Source organism: Artibeus jamaicensis, unplaced genomic scaffold, assembly GCF_021234435.1.
Source record: "Artibeus jamaicensis isolate MK-2021 breed Jamaican fruit bat unplaced genomic scaffold, CSHL_Jam_final scaffold_916, whole genome shotgun sequence".
In the NCBI taxonomy this organism is placed as follows: domain Eukaryota; kingdom Metazoa; phylum Chordata; class Mammalia; order Chiroptera; family Phyllostomidae; genus Artibeus; species Artibeus jamaicensis.
The window spans coordinates 31,125,331-31,139,010 of record NW_026522059.1 but is presented as its reverse complement, the minus strand read 5'-3'; the positions used below and the strand labels follow the sequence as shown (position 1 = coordinate 31,139,010).

General features: G+C 39.3%; 1 pseudogene; it reads right to left on the bottom strand.

Moving 5' to 3' along the window:
* Positions 1 to 549: 549 nt before the first annotated feature.
* LOC119038566 (ferritin heavy chain-like) lies at positions 550 to 12,707 on the bottom strand (annotated as a pseudogene).
* Positions 12,708 to 13,680: the final 973 nt, after the last annotated feature.

Genomic DNA, 13,680 nt, shown 5'->3' with positions numbered 1-13,680 from the left:
AAATTGGGTAAGACATTCCTAAAACTTCTTCATATTCAGGATTTGACCATTTAGAATAGCTTCTCAACTCCCAGGCAGGGCGTGGGGTGGTGAGGGTCTTTGCTTTTCCATGCACTGCTGTCATCTGTGCCGTCAGAAGCCTTAGTGGCACAGTGTGTCCTGTGATAATGCTCCACTGTTGCCACGGACGTTTCTCGAAGGCCCTGACACCCAACTGCACGTAGGTGTGTGGGCAAGGACCATGCCATAACGACTGTCACGTGGCAGATGGCGACTCAAAGATATAGTTTCATTTCAGAGACGTTACAGCGTAACAAAATAGGCATTTCAAGATGAAGGTGATACAAACATTTTGTGGGTACGTGCACACACACAGGCATTTTTCTGAGTGGTGTTGATTGTGTTTTTGCATTTTACCAAGACGGCATCATATTATATACATATTCCTGCATTTTGCTTTTCTCAAAGGTGAAGGTGACTCCAATGTGCATGTACTGCTTTGGTGACCAGGGAAGTCACTTCCGTGGCGGTGGGAAGGCAGCCTAAAGCTTAGCTTTCCTCACTGTCTCCCAGAGTGTGCTTGTCAAAGAGATGCTCTGTCCTGCTGGATCCCGGGGCCCCGATCTGTGCAAGTTGGTTACTCGGTCTCCCAGTTCTCTGATGGATTTCACCTGCTCATCTAGGTAGTGAGTCTCAATGAAGTCACACAAATGAGGGTCATTTTTTCTCAGTGGCCAGTTTGTGCAAGTCCAGTAGTGACTGATTCACACTGTTTCCTAAATGTAATGCACAGCCCACTGCATTCAGCCCTTCCTCCTGGTCAGGTTTCTTGATATTCTGAAGGAAGATTCAGCTGCCTCATTCATTCTGCAGCTTCCTTAGTTTCTCAGCATGTTCCCTCTCCTGAGACTGGTAAAGAAAACAGTTGGCGAAGTTCTTCAAAGCCACATCACTGTGGTCAAAATAGTAAGACGTGGATAGGCAGATGTAGGAAGCGTAGAGCTCCAGGGTGGCGTGGTGGTTGATGGCAGCCCCTGAGTCCTCACGGTAGTTCTGGTGCGCCCCTGAGGGAGACTGAGGACGGGAGGCTTTGTGGTGCTGGAGCAGTGGCGGGGATCCCAGAGCTGTGAGGAGGTGGCCGAAGGACGCATCCGGGCAGCTGGCAGGGTTGGAGGGTCGGACACCAGGTTCTGTTCAAGTTCTGTTGAAGCAGGAAACCATGGCAACTTTGGCAAAGACTGAGTTCTTCATATAGTTCTTACGTATTTCTTATTAAATGTATTCCTAAGTATTTCGTAGTTTTTGTTCCTCTTAAAATAAACTATTTTCCTCCTTTTATTCCTGAGTTTATTCTAGAATAAAGCCGTTGATTTTTAAAAAAAAAAATTTAGCTTATGTCAACATTGTCTTTTAATTCTGTTTTAAAGATTTAGACATCTCATTACCATTAAGAGATTTTTAAATCACTTCTTTCCCAGCCTCTGGAGTCCGTCAGCGAATTTCATTACTCACGGCAGTTTTCTCTTGAAGGAAGATGTGGCACTTCTACGGCCGCCGATGCTCCTCTTCATTAATTTTTCTTCTGTAGAATGCTTTTCATGTCCGCTTTCTCCTTAAAGTTCAAGAATTTCGAGCTGCCTGCCTGCGACTTCTTGTCAGTCCTGCCCAAAACTTTACACATGCCCTTCCAATCTGGGGACTCCGGTCTTTTCTCAGTTCAGGGAAATTTTACTCTACTCTCTATTGAACGATTGCTTTTCCTCCACACGGTCCATTTCCTCACTTAGAAACACCCTTCATTTCCATGTTACCTCTCCTGCTGATGCCTGCAGCTTCTTTTTTCTTTCTTGGATTCTTTAATTTCTTGAATTATTTTGCTCACTACTTTGAAGTATTTTTGCATTTGTTCTCCCAGAGGACTAATTAAGCCTTAATAATGATCACCTTCTCCTTTAATTTAATAATTTTTCCACTGAGAAATCTTATTATTTTATGCCAGTAAAGTCTTTTAAAGGTATGGTGAGAACTCCGTGCTAACATTATTTTCTATTCAAGTTTCCGTCTATTTTCTTCAGCACTTTCCTTTTACTGAGATTTTTTTTTTCCTACTTGCCCTTTCTCTCTGTGGTTGCTGGGACCTCTCAGATGGGTTGTTAGTTTTCCTTGTTCACTCTTCAGGACTCAGACCTGAGACCATGAAAGTGTCTTTTATGGTAAACATACAGCTGGAGGTGAAACACAAATGCATTATGGTCCTGTAGGCCTGTAATGTAAAGGCAGATACAGCATTCTGTTGAAAAACCTGGAAGAAAATTCTGTGGTCTCTCTTTGCTCTCTCAGCTGAGGAGAAGGGAAGGTTCATTCACGTGTTCTGCCTTGTCTTGGCTTTGCAAGGGTCTGAAGGATCTGGCCCGTGCAAACTATGTTAATGTCAACTTTGAAGAAGTGGAGGGCATCACTGGAATCCACAAATCACAACTTTTTGTCTTGTACATATATATCATAGGTCCTGGCTGCCAACTCTCTTTCAAAAGTCCCCATTGACTGTCCAGCTCAATGAGTTGGCAACCCTATACTAGATCTACCTGAATGTGACCTTATGGAGCCCAGACTCTCACTCACAGATTTCAACACCTGTCTTCCACTGGAGAGGCAAGCAGTTCATTCTGGGAGTTCTGAGATGGTCACTTTACTCAGGCCACCAAGTTCCCAGAGCCCTCAGTGTATGTCTTTTATTCAAGGATTTTAAGCATAGGAGCGACACAGCCTTGTCACTCAAGTACAGTCTTGTACTTGAACAAGACTGTGACACTGGAGGCAGGGACACTAGTGAGGAGGTTGTTGTAGAGACCCAGGAGAGAGGTGAAGATGGTTTGGACTATGCTAGTGGTGCAACAGATGGAAAAAAGGGGGTGAATTTGAGAGTTTCTGAGAAACCTTGTTGGACACTATAGGATAGAATGATGAATTGAAGATAGTGGCTAAGAGAGAGGCAGGAGTCAGTAATTAACCTGCTAAATTAATTAAGTTGAATTCAGAAGATTATCAATCCAAACTTATACATGCAGAAAATCTGCATGAACCTTGGCAAGAGGAATATAAAAGTTTAGGCAAAATAGCTTGTCCTCAATATTTAACAGAATCTGAATTTTAAAAAAGAAAAAACCCCACATCTCATTAATTCATTTGCAAAATATTTATATAGTACCTGCCATGGGCCAGTCACTATGGCAGGAACTGGAGAAATATCTGTAAGATACTGTGCCTGCCAGAAAAAAGCACTAAGATGATCTGAGATGTATAGAGCCGGTCAAAATTGCTTGGCCACACAATTAGAAATAAGGGATCATGTTTTTTTATAATGAGATAGTTCACTAGAATGAGGAGAGGAAGTTTCTCAGATATAAATTTTGGTTTTTCCTTTCTTTAGTGAGAATAACTACAGCTGCTTCACAGCATAGGAAGAGGAATCACTCTGGAATCTCAAAGTGTACATTCTGACAGAAAGGCAAATGACCTTAAATCATATTAAAGGGATGGGGCAAGGCCCTTTGCATCACTTGAGGGGAGGTGACTGGCTCTAATCAGTCATCAGAGGATTCCTTCTCTCTGTCCCTTTCTCTCTCCTTCTCTACCCTTGCTTTATCTTTCCTTCCCTTTCCCTCACAAATTATATGTCAATAGCTATTCTAAAATTCTATATGAATTAACTCATTTTATTCTCAAGGTAGCTGGATAAGGTATATACTTGTGTGATCACCCCCTTGTACAGATGAGGAAACTGAGACATACAGATTCTGAGTAACATGCCGTACAGCATTTAAAGCCAGGTAGTTTATCACCAGAGCCCCCACACATAATCCCTTTGCTATACTCTATAGCAACTCCAGGCATGGAGCACCCCGGTGGAGAAGAGATTTCACGTGGACCAATATTAATGCTTGTGCTCATATATAGTCAAGGTAACTTACTGCCAAACAGGCTTCAAACAGTGTTAAGGGGTCAAATCCCCCTCCCGCCCCTTTAGAAAGAATGAAAAACCCACAAGAAATAACCCACCACAAAACCATGTTTCCTTCCCAATGACTTTAAACTTACAGACCAAACCTGGGAGATTTATTTTTATCTGTTGAACAGTATCACCAAAACATGGGAAAATAATACTTCTAGAACAGCATTCCCCAAATGTGTTCTAAGGGACCTTAATTCTGTAAGTTATTAATGGATGTAGAAGAATTTCATGGTCAAGTATATTTGAAAAACTGCACTTTATGTAGATGTAAATAGGTTTCCTAATGGCAGGGCTCCCAGAGCCTTTGACATGCTCATAGTGATGGTGAGTCTCCAAGAGCCTGCATCTTTCCCCCAAACTGATCTGACCACAGAATCCCTCCCTTTTCCTCTCCAACATACTCCTTTGACTTGCTGGGGATGTCTCAGAGAAGAAAGGTAATTCTAGATTAGAATGCTAATGAGGGTTGCAAGTTCCACAAGAGTAGAAACTTTCTTTTCTGTAAATCTGCTCCCCCTGTACTGTAAGCACCAAGGAGTAACAGTGTTATTGTTCTAATCAGTGTCTGAGGGCTAACCACCGCCAACATTCTGAAGTGTCCTCATCCGGCTGAGAAACGTTCCTGTTCTCTTCTCCCTTTGCAAGTTGCTCTTAACTATTCATGGTGAAGCTCTCGGATTTTTGTAGTTCTTTTCCAAGCAGTTCTTTTAACATTACCTCATCTTAACCTATTGGGTAATTTATTTTTAGCCTCAAATCCAATTAATCCAAAGGTGTTAGGGAAATCTGATCCAGATATTTGTCTGTTTAACCCTTCCTTAGATGAAGCACTGAATTTTCTCTATTCTGTACGTAATTGCCGCTCTGTACCCCTGGCTCATTAAGGAAGAAGGAGAATAAAATTCATGTGATGTAGTTGTCATACCACAGAGGTCACAAGACATTTTAGGGAAGACTAAAAGTTGGAGAGGTAAAGATAACAGTAAAAAATGTGTTTCTAATTTAATATGTTCACAATAGTTTACACATGAGGCTGAGACTAGAACATGTTGGAAACAGAATAAGTAAAATAAAAGCTTGAAAAACAATCTCATTTTATGGATTGAAACATTTTAAGGGAAATATTTGCTTTAAATTAATTCCAAGGCCCCACAATGAAATATGGATCTTTTCTCAATTTCTCCGTGGTGGAGAGGGGAGGTGTATGGACAAGGGGAAAACAGATATCAAAAGAACTTTGAAGTGTTTAGATTCAAACCACCCTTCTGTGGAAAGGCTGGGGGGAGACAAGTGTGAAAAAATTCACTATTTGGCAAATCCTCAAAAATAGTTTTTGTTTTAACCTTTGTTTTCTTCTCTCCCAGGTTCTTAATTTTGAGAAAGGAATGATAAAGGGGCCCAACAGTGTTTGTTCTTGGAACCAAATTCTTAAAAAAGACTGTTCAAAATCTTGTAAAGAAACCTGTAATTTGATCAACTTTAGGTGGCTGTCCCCAGAGACTGGAGCAGGTGCCACTCCTGCACAAGGGCAGGAGGGACAGAAGCACTTGGGCGAGAAGAGGGGTTATGGAGAGTTTGTACCAGCACAGAATATGCCCCTTCCTCTATCCCTTCCTGACTTCCTCTGTCCCTTCCTCTGTCCTTCCTTTCTCTCTCTCTCTCTCTCTCTCTGCTTTCTTCTTTCTCTCCCTTCCCTCCTTTACCTTTCTTCTTTTCTTCCTCTTTTTCCTAAGACAAGGAAAGGAATTGACAATTCATCCAAAGCCCCAAGGTAAGGCCCATTTTGGAATTTAGAACACTTCATATCTTAGGAAGGTAATTCAATACATATACTGTATAATGCAGATATCCCTCCCAAGGTCTGGTGAAGTACTCCATAATTATTGTAGTTTAATGCATGAACATTACCACTCGATAGTATAAATACAGACTATAAATAGCTTTGCCTTAGGTTAGGTCAGACACTTATAGTAACCTTTTGATATTAAGAGCTTGTGGACTTTGGCATTCTGGATAAGGGCATGTGGACTTCTAAAAATCAACTTTGTTATGGTATAATGTATATTCTAGCAGGATGTGTTCATTTTACATAAACAGTTTAATGAGTCTTGACAAATCTGCTCACTCAAAATCAAGAACACATCTATTACCCCCCAAATTGTCCCCATTCTCTCCCTTCCAGGTCTGAGCAAACTGACTACTCTCTATCACTTCTGACTAGATTTGTCTTTTCCAGAATTTTCTTAAAGTGAAACCATACAATATTTACTTTTTTAATGTCTAGTTTATTTGGGTCAGCTTAATGTTTTGGAGATTCTTCAATGTTGGTGAATGTGCTAGCAGCTTGTTCCTTTTTTATTGCTGAATAGTATTCCATTGTATCGATGGACCACAATTTGTTTATCTACTTGCTTGCTAACCCATATTTGCATTGTAGAAATAATATAAAAAATTTGCCTGTTATAAATAAAGGTCCTATAAAGATTTATATACAAATTTAAAGAATTTCTTTGGATAAATACCTAGGAGTAAAATTGCTTGATTAGATAGTAAGTGTATACTGCACTTTGGAAGAAACTCCCAAACATCTTCTAGTGGGTCTGTCATTTTGCATTCCCAGCGGCATATGGCAGTTCCAGTTGCTTCATATCCTTGTCAACACTTTGGTACTGCAAATTTTTAAAATTTTAGTTGTTCTATTTGCATAATGGTTATCTTATTCTGGTTTTAGTTTTCATTGCCTTAGTGACTAATAATGCCGAACATCTTTTTATGTATTTATTTGCTATCCTTATATTTTATTTTGTGAAATGCCTGTTCATTTTTTTGCCCATGCTTTATCGAGTTGTCTTTCTTTTTATTGAGTTATAAAAGTTCTAGTTTTTTCAAATGCATTCTGGATATAAGTCCTTTGTCAAATTGTATTAAAAATGGTTATTCCAGTCTATAGATTGCTTTTTTATTTTATTAATGAGTATTTTTCAAAGAATGGCAGTTTTTAATTCAGTTGGAGTTCAGTGTGCTTTTAAAGCTTGTGCTTTTTGTGCTCAACTAAGGGATCTTTGACTACTACGTATCAATTATATTGTTGAATATTGTCTATTTATAACCAAAAAATTGTTTACTGAAGCAAAAGAACTAAAAATGATCTTACGATATAAAGGCCAATAGCATTTTCAAGAACCTGCTGGATACCTGGTTCTATTCTAAAGACTTCCTTGTATGTCACTAATCTTCATAACGACCCTTTCGAGTTCTCAAAGGGTATGTGGTAGAGGTTCGAGAGAGGTTCATTAACTTCCCAAAGTTGCATAGCTGCCTAGTAGAAAAGCTGGATTTGAAATTAGGTCTCCTGCGTAATAGTAATAACTTCGACTTATTGAATACTTAACCCATGCCATTTACACTGTGCTAAGTGCTTTAAACTGATCACCATGACAATCCTATGAAACAAGTAATATTACTTTACAGATGAGGAACCTGAAACACAGAGAAGGAAAGTAACCTGGCCAATATCACATAGCTCTTAACCTCGATATTTTATGCTTCTTTTCAGTCCCTTTTAAGATTCATATTTTATGAGGGAATGTGTTGGGTTTCACATTTTTAGTGTATAAGTGGTTTTGCTTCTGGGAAGCCTGACTTGTCAATGGTCTTATTAGTTAACAATAGCTTCTGTAGGTGAAGACTTATTAAAAGATCGGAATCACTTTTTTTTTTATTGTAACCCTTCAGTCCTGTAAGACTGTCTCCTAGGAAGCGGGTATGGAAACCAAAGGGAGCTGTTGTGGGTGTTCACAGTGATTGCACCGTTTAATCAAGTTTTCCTGGAAATATAGGAGTTTGGTCTTGATTCTTTGTATTGTTTTATAGTCTAATCTAGTGGTTTGACTCCCGATTCACTAAGGACTACTTTCGGTTTGAAAGAACAATGCTTGCATTATCTATAGAAGTCCACAGTAACTTCAAAAGAAGCTACAAATATGGCCTAATATAAACCTTCCTTCCCCCTTTCTGTTGATAATCATTTCTGTTTAGAGCTGCACCGCTATTATTGTTTCTTTTTCTATATGTTTTATTGTAAAGCCAAGCAGTAACCTTTTCTCAGCACACTGTCACCTCCGACATTATCATAGAAATCTCCTTGGGTGTTGTTCATTCTTATTCTCTTTCTATTTTTCTTTAAAGATTTTATTTATTTATCTTTAGAGGGGAAGGGAGGGAGAGAAGGAGAGAAACATCAATGTAGGGTTGCCTTTCGTGCATCCCCTGCTGGGAACTGGCCTGCAGGGAACCAGCCTGCAACCCAGGCATGTGCCCTGACTGGGAATTGAACCGCGATTGTCTGGTTCGCAGGCCCGCGCTCAATCCACTGAGCTACACCAGCCAGGGTCCTCTTTCTATTTTTCTTTCTTAAAACACAGAACAGTACATACACACCTGCACCCACACACTGAGGGTCAGCAAATTTCTACAAAGGGATTTGGTGTCCTGTGATTCCAGGCCTCCAAGAAAGAATTCTAGAAGTCACTCTTTTTTTATCCCAAAGTGCAAAAACTCTAGGTTGTCCTATGAGAACAGGCAGTTACTCAATCTCAAATTGGGTTACTCTCATGAAAAGTATAAGGTTTCTCTTGGGAACAATGGGCCATAATATTTGAAATTTGAACCACTTAGGTCATAAGGTCACTAAATATCTCTCCTTAGTAAACAATTTGGGTCAACTAAACTCTGTCAGCTCTAGCCTTTAAAATTGGTCTTCTCTTCACTGGCTTCTTTTTTTTAGGAAAAAGAAACCTTTTATTTTTACAGAGAAAGAGAGAGAGAGAAACAATGACTGGTTGCCTCTGAGGCATATGCCCTAACTGGGAATCAAACTGGTGACCTTTTGGTTCATAGGCTAATGTTCAATCCACTGAGCCACACCAGTCAGGGCTTCACTGGCTCCTTTTTTTAAAGAGAAACTTAAAACATAACATTTCTACGTCAAAGAGGCTGTGCACATAAGGCCTGCACTCTGGTCGTCTCTCAGGCTGGAGAGACCGTGTCCAGAGTACAGAAATGGGAGGGTGACGGGGGCTGTGGACCCTGGGCATGCAGGCGTTTGAGAACGAGACTGAAAAAAGCAGTCTTCAAACTTCTGTGTGATATGCACATGCACACAGATGGTTTTCGGGAAGTCAACTTTCAGTCCTTAGCTTTCTCCATTTGTGTTTTTCTGAACACTGCCTGAGAACTCACCGGTATTCACATTTACCCCTCAGCAGAATCTGACTCTGGTGGATCATTCCAGAGTGCGACAAAGTAATAATTAGAAATATAGATTTTGGAGAAATCTCCTTTAAAAATTAATCACAGTATCTTATTTGGTGGGGGTTTTGTCTGTTTTGTACATATTTCTCTGTAGGGTGGAACTGGATCTGTGTTAGGATGTACTGAATTCAGAATATTCAAAATGTTGTGGGTTAGTAATTCTGTATCATGTAAATGTATATTAATTTTTTAAATGAAATATTTTTGGGGACTACCAAGTTCATCAAGATACACTTGCTAACACCCACACATAAAAGTTATGCATGGTTTCTTTTGCATGTGACATGTTATCACGTAGGTAGTAAAAGCTTATTTTATCACATAGTGAAATGAATTATTTTCCCTGAAAGCATTTAATCTTCATCACAGTTCTGAATGCAACATTTGAATGATTCTCCATTTACTATCACAAATATCTTTTCAAATGTATGATGAAAATTTAAATTTTTACGTAGAAGATGTGAAGGGGTGTGTAGTTTTTGAAGTTATTTGAGGGTGTATGTGAGCAGGAAAGCCTGGTGACATGAGAGATGAGCCCTGCCTGCCCTTGGGAGGGGTGGCCCTGGTGGCAGACGCTCACTGATGATCTGCCATGCACTGGTATGTAAACAGGTCCAAACCTGGCAGAAATAATGTATGATTTTTTATCTGTGGTTATTATCAAATATATTTGAAAAATTTACTTGTCCCCTGAAACATATCATTGAAAAGATTAAATATACATTTAGAAGAGTCAGCATGTCCAGCCTACCTTATTTTGGATGTTTTGAATTGGAAACTTCTCAATACAGATCCAACTCTCCCCAACAGAAATATGTACAAATATGATAATAGGTCATTATCAATGCCTTTAAAACATTTTCACAAATAACTTATATATTCAGTTTTGAATATATATTCAAAAATTTTTTTCTTTATGTTAATATAATAGGGCAAAATATAAAAAAATAAAAGGCTTGACTGACATTTTTCCCAAACTTTTTTAGAAGCTTTTGTTTATGGTATATCTTCCATTTATTTATTTCTTTATTTATTTAAATATATTTTCTTATTTATGCTATTACAGTTGTCCCATTTCCCCCATATATATATATTTTAAGGTTCTATTTATTTACTTTTAGAATAAAGGGGAGGGAGGGAGAAAGAGAGGCAGAGAAACATCAGTGTGTGGTTGCCTCTCACGCACTCCCTGCTGGAGACCTGACCTGGCCCTTGACCCAGGTGTGCCCTGAAGGAATCAAACCAGCAGCACTTTGGTTGCAGGCCAGGGCTCAATCCACTGAACCTCACCAGCCAGGGCTATCTTCTTTTTATTTATTTCTCTTGAGAATTTTCATTTTGATGCAAAAGCTTTTATTACTTGCTACATTTGAAGAGCCTAGCCACTGTCCAACTGAAGAAGTGGGGGACCCGGTATAGCCCTGGGTAGCAGCCTTCTGTCTCAGTTCATTCAGGCTGCTCTAACAGCGTGCCATAGACAGGGCGGTTAAACAACAAGCATTTATTTCTCACAGCTTTAGAGCCTGGAAATCCAAGATCGAGGTGGCAGCAGATTTGGGTTCTGGTAGGGGCGCGCTTCCTGGTTCATAGACAGCTGTCCTCTCATTGTGTTCTCTCATTGTGACAAAGGGTAGAGGGAGTTCTCTAGCATCTCTGTTAAAAGGGCACTGATTCCATTCAGTAGGGCTCCCCCTTCATAACCCAATCACTTCCCAAAGACCCGGCTTCCTAATATTACCACATTGGGGATCAGGTTTAATATATGGATATTTTGGGGGAATCACAAACATTCAGTATAGCTCCCTCATAAATATAATTTTTACCATGCAGTTACATTTATCTTCAGAGAAAAAAATTACTAGAATTAGATCAATATAGTGACTTAATTAAAAAAGTATATGTATATAATGGAAATCAGAGGATATAAAAAATGAATATGAAAGTGGCCTATGCTTATAATACTTTTAGAAAGATTAATGCCTAAACAAGCTGGGACTTTCAGAACTATCTAGCAATCATGAAAAAGAAGTTTAGGATTTAAGAAGTTACTATTTGGGAGGGAGAAGAACAAGGCATGTCACTTGTTCCTTGTAGTAAGTGGCATAGGTGGACAGACTAGTGAGGAAAAAGAAGGACGGTTTAACTATTATTTTGTTTTCATCTTTTCTGTGCAGTGGCAATGATTTTTGAGTAGAAAATGTATTATGATAAACCAAAGCTCAAATAGAAAAAGGCAGGCCCTATATGTTCTAAATTAGCTCAGGAATTTTGGCCACTATCTCTCATAACCCTACAAAAACCAGAGAATTAAATTGTTAAACAAATTACTGTTAGAGCTGTTTGAGGAATGGAAATGAGCAAGTAAAGTATGATTAAAAAAATAAGGCAAGAAAGTGGGTTCATTAATGTTACAATATATGACAGGTATTTATTGAACATTTCTGAGCTCCAGGCACCATGATAGGAGCCAGGGCTGCACCAGTGAGCTTGATGGGCAATGTGCTCACCTTCTTGGAGGCACAAATCAGCAAGAAAGCAAAGACAAGTAGTTAGGCAAGCCTTTGAAAAGGAAAGCGCAGGGTGAGTGGGACCTCTAGTCAGGAGCCCCTTCCAGATGTGAGAACCACAGTCTGCAGTTCCAGGCAGCATTCTAGAATAGATTAATTAGGGGCCGATTTGGGAAATAATGACGTAGTGATCACTGTGACTTCCCATAACTTCACCAAGTCTCACCACTACTAACCCTATTACTTTCCTTGATAGGGGATAGATTGGAAGATCATTGATTCATCCACTCACTCACCGAATAAAAAAAATGAAGGTAGTGTTTTTAGCATCTGCTATGTACTATGCATTGTTAAAGGCCCTTGGAATGCAGCAGCAAACAAAAAGTACCAATTGCTGTTCTCGTGTGGGACCTGATATAGCACGGGGTAGTTTATGGTATATCTTCCGGGAGATAGTGCATATAGACACCAGACAAATACATAAGTAAATCATATAGTATTTTAGACATTAAATTCTAAAACTTTAGCAAGCTGGATGGATAGTAAGCTTGAGATACGTTTGTGCAAGGAGTTCCAATTTTAGTTGATGTGGCCAAGCATGGTCTCACTAAGAATGTGAGACCTTCATTTTCACTAAGAAAAAGACATGAGAGTAATTACCTTGTGACCAATCAAAGGAAGTATTTGAGGTCAAATAGCACCATGAAATAGCAAGTATCAAGGCCCTGAGGCAGGAATGCTTTAGGTGGAGTGAGGTTATTAGTAGAACTGGAGCAGGGCTAGCAAAGTTGAAAACACTAAGTAAAAATACTACCTCTAAAGTGAGGTAAGAAAATGTACCTGAGATCCAGATCCTGTTGGACCTTGTAGGCCATTGTAGAACTTTGCTTTAGCCCTGAGTAGGTGGGTTTTGAGTGAGTAAGAGCAATGAGGAGTAATGAGACCTTATTTGTGTTTGTAGGATCACTTTGAGGGTTGTCTAGAGACTGAAGGGGCAAGGATGGCGGGAGGAGAAAGATACTGCTGGTTGGTACCCAGATTGACACAGTGGAGACCCTAAAAAGTGATCAGATTTTGAATACATTTTGATATTAGAGCTGCACCATTTGCAGACATATTGGGTGTAAAAGGTGAGACAAAAAGAGAAGTCAACTAACTAAACACTGATAGAAGAACTAATTTATGGATATGGTTGTGGTAGGGCAGTCATCAGTATTCAAAGTGTTAAGTTTAGAAATCATACTAGGCATTAAAGTGGAGATGACAAATAGATATTCAGACCTGGCGTTTAGGGGAGAGCCAGGCTGCAGGCATCAGTGCACAGATGCTACTTAAGCCATGAGTCGAAATGAGATCATCTACGAGTAGGTGTGGTTAGAAAAGAGAAGAGGTCCAAGGACCGAGTTCTGGGATACTTCAAAATGCAGATGTCAAGGAAATGAAGAGGAACTGGAGAAGAAGTAGCCAGAAATATAAGAGGAAAACCCAAATGGGTATGGCTTCCTGGAAACCAAATGAAGAAAGTATTTTAAAAAGGAGTGAGAGATCAGAGAAAGGCAATAAACATAGATTACCTGGACTCTAGTAATGCATGTGGCAAAGTCTCTAAGAAAATCCCATCAACAAGCAAAAAAAAAACTCATAAACTGGATGGAAAAAAGTAAACTAAATTTATAGCTAGTTGCCCAGTTCTACTCAAGATCCTGATTAATGGAATATTATTAACTCAAGCAATATGTCAAACTTTCAAAATCCTGGTCCTAATTAGTAAACTTGAAAACTCCTCAAGTTCCTATAATTTGAAATGAGAAACCAATATTTTTTAATTTAAAATTATATTATGATATG